This window comes from Bos indicus, chromosome 18 (assembly GCF_029378745.1).
Source record: "Bos indicus isolate NIAB-ARS_2022 breed Sahiwal x Tharparkar chromosome 18, NIAB-ARS_B.indTharparkar_mat_pri_1.0, whole genome shotgun sequence".
Lineage (NCBI taxonomy): Eukaryota > Metazoa > Chordata > Mammalia > Artiodactyla > Bovidae > Bos > Bos indicus.
Genome location: NC_091777.1, coordinates 47,323,813 through 47,333,686, shown reverse-complemented (window position 1 = coordinate 47,333,686; position 9,874 = coordinate 47,323,813). Strand labels below are relative to the sequence as shown.

General features: G+C 40.9%; 1 protein-coding gene across 1 annotated transcript in view; it reads right to left on the bottom strand.

Moving 5' to 3' along the window:
- ZNF146 (zinc finger protein 146) overlaps positions 1–9,874 on the bottom strand; it is a 69,944-nt gene that overhangs the window by 49,500 nt on the left and 10,570 nt on the right. The window lies entirely within an intron of this gene.

The following is a 9,874-nucleotide window of genomic DNA, read 5'->3' as shown; positions in this document are numbered from 1 at the left end:
ACATGGGTTTGATCCCTGATCCAGGAAGATTCTACATACCCCAAGGCAACGAAGCCAGTGTGCCACAACTACTGAGCAGCCCATGCACCGCAACTAGAGAAAGCCCATGTGCAACAATGAAGACCCAGCACAGCCAAAAATAAAAAAATACATTAAATTGTTTAAAAACAAATTTAATAGACAATTGAGAATGCTGATGTAGGAAAAAAGACATTTAGCAGTATGAATGAGGAGGGGGTATTTTTAAAAAATAGCTACTATCCATGACTATTTAGAAATCTAGAAAGAATGGATTTTTGTAAAAATATCAAAATTGATTTAAGAAAATATGGGATTTCTGAACAATCAGTGATTGTGAAAGAACATAAAAAGTCATCCAAGCTCTGTCTCTTTAGAGAAAACAGTTTAACCTACAAAACCTTAAAGAACAAATAATCCCTGAGAGAAGCTTACCAATTCATCATCAAGGCTAAATAAAATTATGATTAAAGAAACTCAACAAGGATAGCTCCTGAAGAACAAACTGTAGATAATTATCATTTGTGAAGATAAATAGAATTCCAGTTAATTTAATCCAGTTTATCAGATTTCCAGTTAATCTAATCCAGTTTATCAGAATTAATTTTAGATGGAATGTCTGGAGTTGTACCCATCTCTGGATTAAATATTCAGTTCAGTTCAGTTCAGTTGCTCAGTCGTGTCCGACTCTTTGCGACCCCATGAATCACAACACGCCAGGCCTCCCTGTCCATCACCAACTCCCGGAGTCCACCCAAACCCATGTCCATTGAGGTGGTGATACCATCCAACCATCTCATCCTCTGTCGTCCCCTTCTCCTGCCCTCAATCTTTCCCAGCATCAGGGTCTTTTCAAATGAGTCAGCTCTTTGCATCAAGTGGCCAAAGTATTGGAGTTTCAGCTTCAACATCAATCCTTCCAGTGAACACCCAGGACTGATCTCCTTTAGGATGGGCTGGTTGGATCTCCTTGCAATCCAAGGGACTCTCAAGAGTCTTCTCCAACACCACAATTCAAAAGCATCAATTCTTTGGCATTCAGCTTTCTTTAAATAGAATTTTGATATTGTAACTGCAGGATATGATGGTAATGAGGGAAAAGGCCTTGATCCAACTCCAGGGATTCCAGGTCAGGGCCTGTGAATGAATCTGAGAATCTTAGAAAACACATCCCCTCAGCCCTCGTGGTGGCCTGGGGCAGAATACACATTGCACCCAGTGTCTGGGGCAGAATACCCATTGCACCCTGATGCCGTCCATCTGCTCAGTCATCCTGAGTGTTCATTCAAAATACCTGCATTTTCTGCATATACCACTGCCTACAAAGGGTTTAGAAAGCAGTGTGCTGCATGTCATTTTTCTTTAAGTGGCTTAATGATTAGGATGTACAGTTGGAAGGGCTCAAAGCTATGACATTAAAAATTATCTCTCATGGGACTTCCCTGGTGGGATGGAGCTTCCCTCATAGCCCAGTTGGTAAAGAATCTGCCTGCAATGCAGGAAACCCCAGTTCGATTCCTGGGTCAGGATGATCCCATGGAGAAGGGATAGGCTGCCTACTCCAGTATTCTTGGGCTTCCCTTATGGCTCAGCTGGTAAAGAATCTGCCTGCAGTGAGGGAGACCTGGGTTCGATGGTTGGGAAGACCCCCTGGAGAAGGGAAAGGCTACCCAGTCCAGTATTCTGGCGTAGAGAATTCCATGGACTATACAGTCCATGGCGTCACAAAGAGTCGGACATGACTGAGTGACTTTCAGTGGATAAGACTGTGCTTCCACTGCAGGGGGCACAGGTACCATCCTTGGTCAAGGAACTAAGACCCTGCTTGCCAAGCGACACAGCCACAAAAAAGAAAAATAACTGAATAGTTTAAACGCAGGCACAGGATAAAAATTTTCAAGTTAAATTTTGTATTCACATAAGTGAATCTTCACACATTCTTCTCACCCTGTCGCCCTTCATGTAGCAATCACTGCTACCAAGTTCATGTATATACTTCCTGATTTCTCTGTTTGCTTAAGTGTAAACATACACATAACACTCTTTATAAAAATGTTTTATATAAGTGGTAGCAAATTTCTGTACATTTCTATGAATAGTTTTGCTTAGCCATATACCTTAAAGATTGGACCACATCGATACATAGTGGCCTTATTCTTTTATAACAGCTGCATAGTATTCCATACGTGTTTCATACTTCTTTAACTTCATCAATTAAGTTTTTACTAATTTTTGCTCTTTCCAACAATCCAATAATATCCTTGCACATACATTATTTTATATATGTGTAATAGATCCTTAAGATGAATTTCTAAAAGTGGAAATGTTAGATCAAAATGTATATACTTTTTTTAAAGCTTTCTATCCTCACAGACTCTTACAATGTACCCAGTGCTCCCATGACCAACTTCAATAATTACCATTTTATGGCCAGGCTTGTTTTATCTGTATTTCCACCAACTCCTCCAACTCCATGTTGTTTTTGAAATAAAACCCAGATATATCATTTCAACTATTAAAAATTTTAATATGTATCTCTAAAATATATCACAATTTTACAAAAGATTTTCACACCTTAAAAAAATTGAGAGTACTGCCTTAATACTATTGCATATCTGATAGGCAGTGTTCCTTTCTGATTGTCTCATGAATGTCAATTTTTAAAAAGTTAATCAGGATCTAAATAATGTCCAAAAATTGCAGTTGATATGTTTTTTAAGCCTCAGTCTATGTATTCTCCTTTATCCTTGTTTTTGCCTCCAGCAATTTAATTTTTGAAAAAACTATTTTGTTTGCCTTACAGTTTTTTAAACCTCGGTTTTTGCTGGCAGATCCCAGTGGTCAGTTTAACCTGCTCCTCTATCCTTGGTTATTTCCTATGAGTTGGTACTTGATATCAAGGATACATTGAGGTTCAATTTTTGTTGTTAAGATTTCTTATAAGTGGTTAATATTGAGAGGCATAATAGATGTCTTTTTATGATGTAGCAGCCATTGATGTTCAATTGGTAAATCTGTTAATAGGGACTACAAAATGATATATTATTTCTTTTTCCTTTTTTAGCTAGAATACTTTGATAAAGAAAAACGTCCCCTAAACTGCTGTTTGGTTACCCATGTAAAGAAAGGCAAGTTTCCAAAATAATGAGCTGGTTCTCTAGCCTACTGCCATGGTAACCAGTGAGTTTAGGGTGGTATGTATGTGAAACATACTCAGTACATTTAAATCTATGTAAGCTGTACTCTCATTGATGCTCAGATTGTTCCCTGTGTGGTTTGACACAGGAGTGTCAAAAGGACACTTGTCTTTGATCACTGGCCTGGTGTCGGCCACAGTAGGCTGTCCCGAGCTCGTCTTGTTCATTTCCCTAGTTCCCACCTTGATGTAGCCATTTTCTAAGGAGTCCTTTTTCTTTCTGCTATTTTGGTACTGTCCAAAATGGTATTTAGAAACCACAGTCACTAGTTGTACGTCATTCTGCTGTTTGGACATTTTTAATATAAATACACATTTTAGGCCATTTTGTACAAATCACTCAAGTGCCTTCAGGAAGATTATGCATCTATGCATCTGCCTGCTTTACAAGAGATCCCAAAGCACCGCATGAATTCCTCTAACATTTATTGAATGTTCACCATTGGCTGGGTGAAAATGGAAAAGTCACTTTTGTTTTCTCTTTCATTCCTTTGATTATGATGAATAGAGATGACCATTGTTCACATATTTGTTGACCACTGGTTTTGCTTTCAGCATGGTGCCTAATATATAGTAGGTGCTCAATAAATATTCATTAATTGAATAAATTAATTGCATGTTCATATGCTTTATTCACTTAATATTGAGGTAGTCATATTTTTCTTACTTAAAAGAACTATTTTTGAGAGGAATACATGTGTACAAAATCCCTAGTACAATGCCTGAAATTCACCAAGTGTTAGTTCCCTGCCTTGGGGTTTGTGTCCGTTGTCATCTGTGCCTCTGATTTGGCTTATTTTTCTACTTTAAGATAAAGAAATTGAGGGCCTTCCCTGGTGGTCCAGTGGCTAAGACTCCACACTCCCCGTGCACAGGGCCGGTTCAATCCCTGATCAGGGAACTAGATCCCACATGCTGCAACTAAGAGCTCACATGCTGCAACTTAGGCCCAGTGCAGCCAAATAAGTAAATAAAAATTTTATTAAAAGAAAGATGAGAGTCAAAGAGACAAAGTAGTTTGCCCAAGGCCTCTGAAGTGGAAGATTCTAATTTCAAGGACAAGGGCAAGACAGGGTAGAGTTTCATGTGTACAGATTTGAGGGTATGACTGAAAAGGAAAAAGATAAGTGTTTTTTCAGATAATCTATAAATTTCAGTCTGAAAAAACACTGGTGGCTCAGACGGTAAAGAATCCACCTGCAATGCAGGAGATCTGGGTTTGATCCCTGGGTTGGGAAGATCCCTTGGAGAAGGGAACAGCTACCCACTCCAATATTATGGCCTGGAGAATTCCATGGACTGTATAGTCCATGGGGTTGCAAAGAGTCAGACACGACTGAGTGACCTTCACTTATAAATTGCAGTCAGTTCATGGCCCTAACACAGAAAGTGGAAATGCTAGGAACAAAAGGATGAAAGAACTTAATAAGATTTTTGTTTGTTTTATCCTTATAAAAGAGTAAAAATGCCCAAATAGAATACAGAGAATATAGGAAAATGGGAGGGAAAAACATTTACCTTAAACATAAATGTTACCATTTTGGCATACTTCCTTCTAGCTTCTAAGTTTTTAAAAATTCAAACTTTGTCTTTACTATGGAACACTTCAAACATATGCAGAAGTAGAAAGTATAGTAGAACGAGCCCTCATATTCTTATTACCCTCCTATATAAACCATCAGCCCAAGGACTTCCCTGGTAGCCCAGTGTTAAGATTTTGCCTTCCAATGCAGGGGGTACGGATTTGATCCCTGGTTGGAGAGCTGAGATCCCACATACCTTATGGCCAAACAGAAGCAATACAGTAACAAATTCAATAACTTTTAAAAATAGTCCACATCAAAAAAAATCTGAAAACCATCAGCCCGTGGCCAGTGTTTGTCTGTACTCACATCTACTTCCTGTTTCATTGGGTTCTTTTGAAAGCTGATCTCAGATGTTACATGATGACATCTGAAAATATTTCAGTAATTATCTCTTAAAGAGACTTTTAAAAAATTCTAAAAAATTAGAATTTCTAATCCTGAGCCACTAGTAGAAAACAGTAAAATTTTCTACCAAATCCATTTTAGCTGATTCTCACTGTGATTGCAGAGAAAGTTGTTTCATATGCATAGGAGAATTAGGAATTTAGGAAAAGACTTTCCTAGAAACAACATTCTCTCCCAGATTCTCTCTTTTCTTTTCAAAAAGAAAAATTTCACAGGTGTGATTGTGAAATGTGAAGGGTTTTTTATTGTTTGTATTAAAAATAACTGACATGGTACAAGTCTTAACCATAATTCTAAATCTTTGATGTGTTTAGAATTGCATTTGCTACTCTGTTCCTAGGAGGCAGTCAGATACCTGTTGAATGACTGAGTTAATAATAAAGTAGGCAAGTAATAGAATATTTTTATGGTGAGGAAAGATGTAGGTGGGGAAGTTCCCTTTACAAAAAAAAAAAAATTTTTTTTAAGATAAATATAGATGTGAAATTCCTCACTTAGAAGTCACCATGCCTTAAACCTTGGCTGAAGAATTTCACAAGTAATTCCAAAGAATTACCTTTTTTTTTTTTGGCTGTGCTGTGTGGCTTGCAGGATCTTAGTTCCCTGACCAGGGATCCAACCCAGGTCCCAGTAAAAGCACCAAATTTTAATCCTGGACCACTAAGGAATTCCCAAGAATTCACATATTTTAATTTTGGAAATAAAGTTTGGTATTTCATCTTTGTTAGATTCATGAGCAACATTAATGATGGACCAGGTTGTTTTACTATTCCAGCTAGGAATCACTCCGGCATCTCAAGTCTAATATGTAAAGCCAGGTTTACATTTCCACCACCCCCATCTTACAGCTCCAAAATCCTCTTTTCCTTCCACGTTTCTAACATATCTTCTAACAATGTCCTAGTCGGCCTGGTATCCCAAGCCATAAATAGACTATTGGCTATGAGTTCTGGTACCTTATCTTCCACATGTGAAATATTAGCTTTAGGATCAGGTCTGCGCTCTATCACTAGGTAGATATAATAACCTAGCTTCTCTAAGCATCTGTTTGGGGCTCATCATAGTACCTCATGGAGTTATCATGAAAACTTCAATGTGAAAACCTAGCAGAGTTTCCAGCACAACAATAAAATCAGAAAGAAAAGTCTGATGTTACATAACAATTCAAAGTTACTTTAGTAATTGCAGGCATACCTAAGTTGACCCATTCCTAGTCATACAAATAAGCTCCTCTAATTCAGTAAATGGCCCCCCATTGCCCACCCTGATACCCAGGGACACTCCTTGGCCTGCCTCTCCCTGGATATTTTGAAATCTCTTTTGTTTCTACCACTGGGGCATTTCTGGAACACACACCCCTTTGGTGAGTACCATGAAGAGGTACTTTAGGGTGATAAGCCCTGCAGCCAGAATTCCTGAGTTCAAATCCAAGTACTGCTCCTTTACTTGCCAAGTGGCCTTGAACTAGCTTCATAATTTGTGTCTAGGTAGTAATTCCCGTGTGAGGATACAAATAATGTATGCTTAGAGCATGTCTGGAACATAGTAAAGGTTGAGTACATTTATTTGAATTCAGTTCATCTATTCATTGGGCACCTACTATATGCCAGGCACTATTCTAGGCGCTGGAGATACAGCAGTGAACAACAGAGACAAAAAGCCCTTCCTTCCTGCAGGTTGTATTCCACCCAGGGGAAGAGAGACCACATCATAAGTCAATTTTGTAGTAATGTTGAAGGTGTTCTGCATTGAGGTGAAAAAAAGGGCAGGGTAAGGAGATCAGGCTTGGGAGGGAGGTTGCAATACAGCGATTGCTAGTTTCTGTCATCATCAAGTATTTAATAATTGTTCTATTTAATATATGTTAATACATATATGTGTCTTACTTATTAATTAATGAACTCATTACTGTTTATCATTTGTTGTTGTTGTTTAGCCGCTGAGTCCTGTCTGACTCTGCGACCCAATGGACTGTATATAGACCACTAGGATCCTCTGTCCATGGAATTCTCCAGGCAGGAATACTGGAGTGGGTTGCTATTTCCTTCTCTGGGTGATCTTCCTGACCCAGAGATCGAACCCACAATCTCCCGCTTTGCAGGCAGTTTCTTTACCACTGAGCCACCTGGGAAACCCTTATTTATAGTTGTGCTGTGCTAAGTCACTTCAGTCGTGTCTGACTCTGCGACACTCTGGACTGTAGCCCACCAGGCTCCTCTGTCCATGGGATTCTCCAGGCAAGAATACTGGAGTGGGATGCTATGCCCGCCTCCAAGGGATATTCCTAGGATCAAACCTGTGTCTCTTTCCTCTCTGGCATTGGCAGGGGATTCTTTACCACTAGCACCACCTGGGAAGCCCTTATTTATAGTTATTAAGTGCTAATTATTAAGTAGGGGGATTCCCTGGTGGCTCAGATGGTAAAGCGTCTGCCCTTAATGCGGGAGACCCAGATTCGATCCCTGGGTCGGGAAGATCCCCTGGAGAAGGAAATGGCAACCCACTCCGGTACTCTTGCCTAGAAATTCCATGGTTGGAGGAGCCTGGTGGGCTACAGTCCATCAGTGATAGTTGTTTATCATTGTTACAATTTTTATTCTTGTCTTAAGTCAGCCCTCATCATCTCTTATCTTCCATCAGAAAGCTGTATCTAAAATCAAGTATAACTATGTTCCATCAATAGTCTTCACTCACTTAAGGAACAGAGTAACCTAACTGAACCTTAGCTCTGCTTTGCTCACCAGCTTCGGCTCTTAGGCCTCCCTCTGGATCTACCTAAGTCACTTGCAGCTCATCCTCACAGCATATTGTGATTTCCTATGACATAATGACATGAGAAAGGGACAATGTCACTCTGTGACCAAATCTGAAATGAGAGACAATAATGCTCTGCAACCACAAAAATGACATGGTTCATGGTACATGGTTCAGGGTCATGACTATTCTAGCTTCTAATACCCAAGGGGACGTGGGGACTTTCCTGGTGGCCCAATAGCTAAGGCTCCATACTCCCAATGCAGGGGGCCTGGATCCCACACACTGCAACTTAAGAGTTTGTATGCCACAACTAAATATCCTGCATGCTGCCACTAAGACCTGGCACAGCCAAATAAATAAATATTTATTTTTAAAAAGCCTGACATGAAGGGGAAAGGTATCGGGAAAGACAGGAGATTTTCTTGGGCAGCTTTCACCTTCATTAGATGCCCAGAGTCCTGATGCAGGAACTGGAAGGATGCTTCGGGCCTTGGCAAGCAAACACATCCACCCTTGGGGAACATGGATGGCCTCTAACTGAGGACAGAACCCTTGAAATCCAGAGGGCAGCCCCTGGCTCAGGCTCCCTCCTGGGGATGGTCAGGGTCTTGAGACACTTTAGCTGGGGAAGGGCAGAGAAGAGGCTCCCAGACTCACCTGACTGTGCCCCACCCTCCTTCAACCTGGGGGATCAGTCCTTACCCTCTGACCTGCATACACCTTTTCTGATACCCACAGAGTCCCGCAGCTCTTTCCGCTTATACCCACACCAGCGAGGATATCAGTCCCCTCTTCCTTTCTCACCCATGATGCCTGGGGATATAGTAACAGCCCTGTTTTGCAAATGAAGAAACAGACTTGGGGTGGTTAAGGCAAAGCAAGCAACAGAACCAGGATCTGAATTCATATTGGGCTTAGTAGCAAGCCCAATAAGATACCTCAGAGAGACAGTGAGGAAAAACTATAATAGGGACTTCCCTGGTGGGTCCATTGGTTAAGACTCCACCCTTCCAATGCAGGGGGTGTGGGTTCCATCCCTGGTCGGGGAACCAAACTACGATCCCATGTGCTGCATGGTACAGCCAAAAATAAATAAATAAAAATTTAAAATAAAAATCCACAATGGGAAAAATAGGACCGAGGGAAATGGTGGGGGTCGGGGGGTGGGGCATAGGAAATGGGACAATGGGGGAAAAAAGAAACAACCAAAACTGAATTTATATCTAAGGAGTAAAAGTGAAAGTCGCTCAGCTGTGTCCTACTCTGTGACCCCATGGACTATATCCTGCCAGGCTCATCTGTCCATGGAATTCTCCAGGCAAGAATACTGGAATGAGTAGTTGCTCCCTTTTCCAGGGAATCTTCCCCACCCAGGGATCAAACCCAGGTCTTCTCCAGCATTGCAGGCAGATTCTTTACCTAAGGAGCCATAGCCTAAACCGAAATCACAAAGATTTACTCCTATATTTTCTTCTCAGTTTCATAGTTTTAGCTCTTTGATCCATTTTGAGTTAGTTTTGGCATATGGTATGAGGAATATCCCAACTTAATTCTTTTGCCTGTAGATACACCATTTTTCAGAGAAGGCAATGGCACCCCACTCCAGTACTCTTGCCTGGAAAATCCCATGGACGGAGGAGCCTGGTAAGCTGCAATCCATGGGGTCGAGAAGAGTCGGACACGGCTGAGCGACTTCACTTTCACTTTTCACTTTCATGCATTGGAGAAGGAAATGGCAACCCACTCCAGTGTTCTTGCCTGGAGAATCCCAGGGACGGAGGAGCCTTGTGGGCTGCCGTCTATGGGGTCGCACAGAGTCGGACACAACTGAAGCGACTTAGCAGCAGTAGCAGCAGCAGCACACCATTTTTAATTACTATTCTTTCCCCTACTGTATGCTCTTGGCACTGCA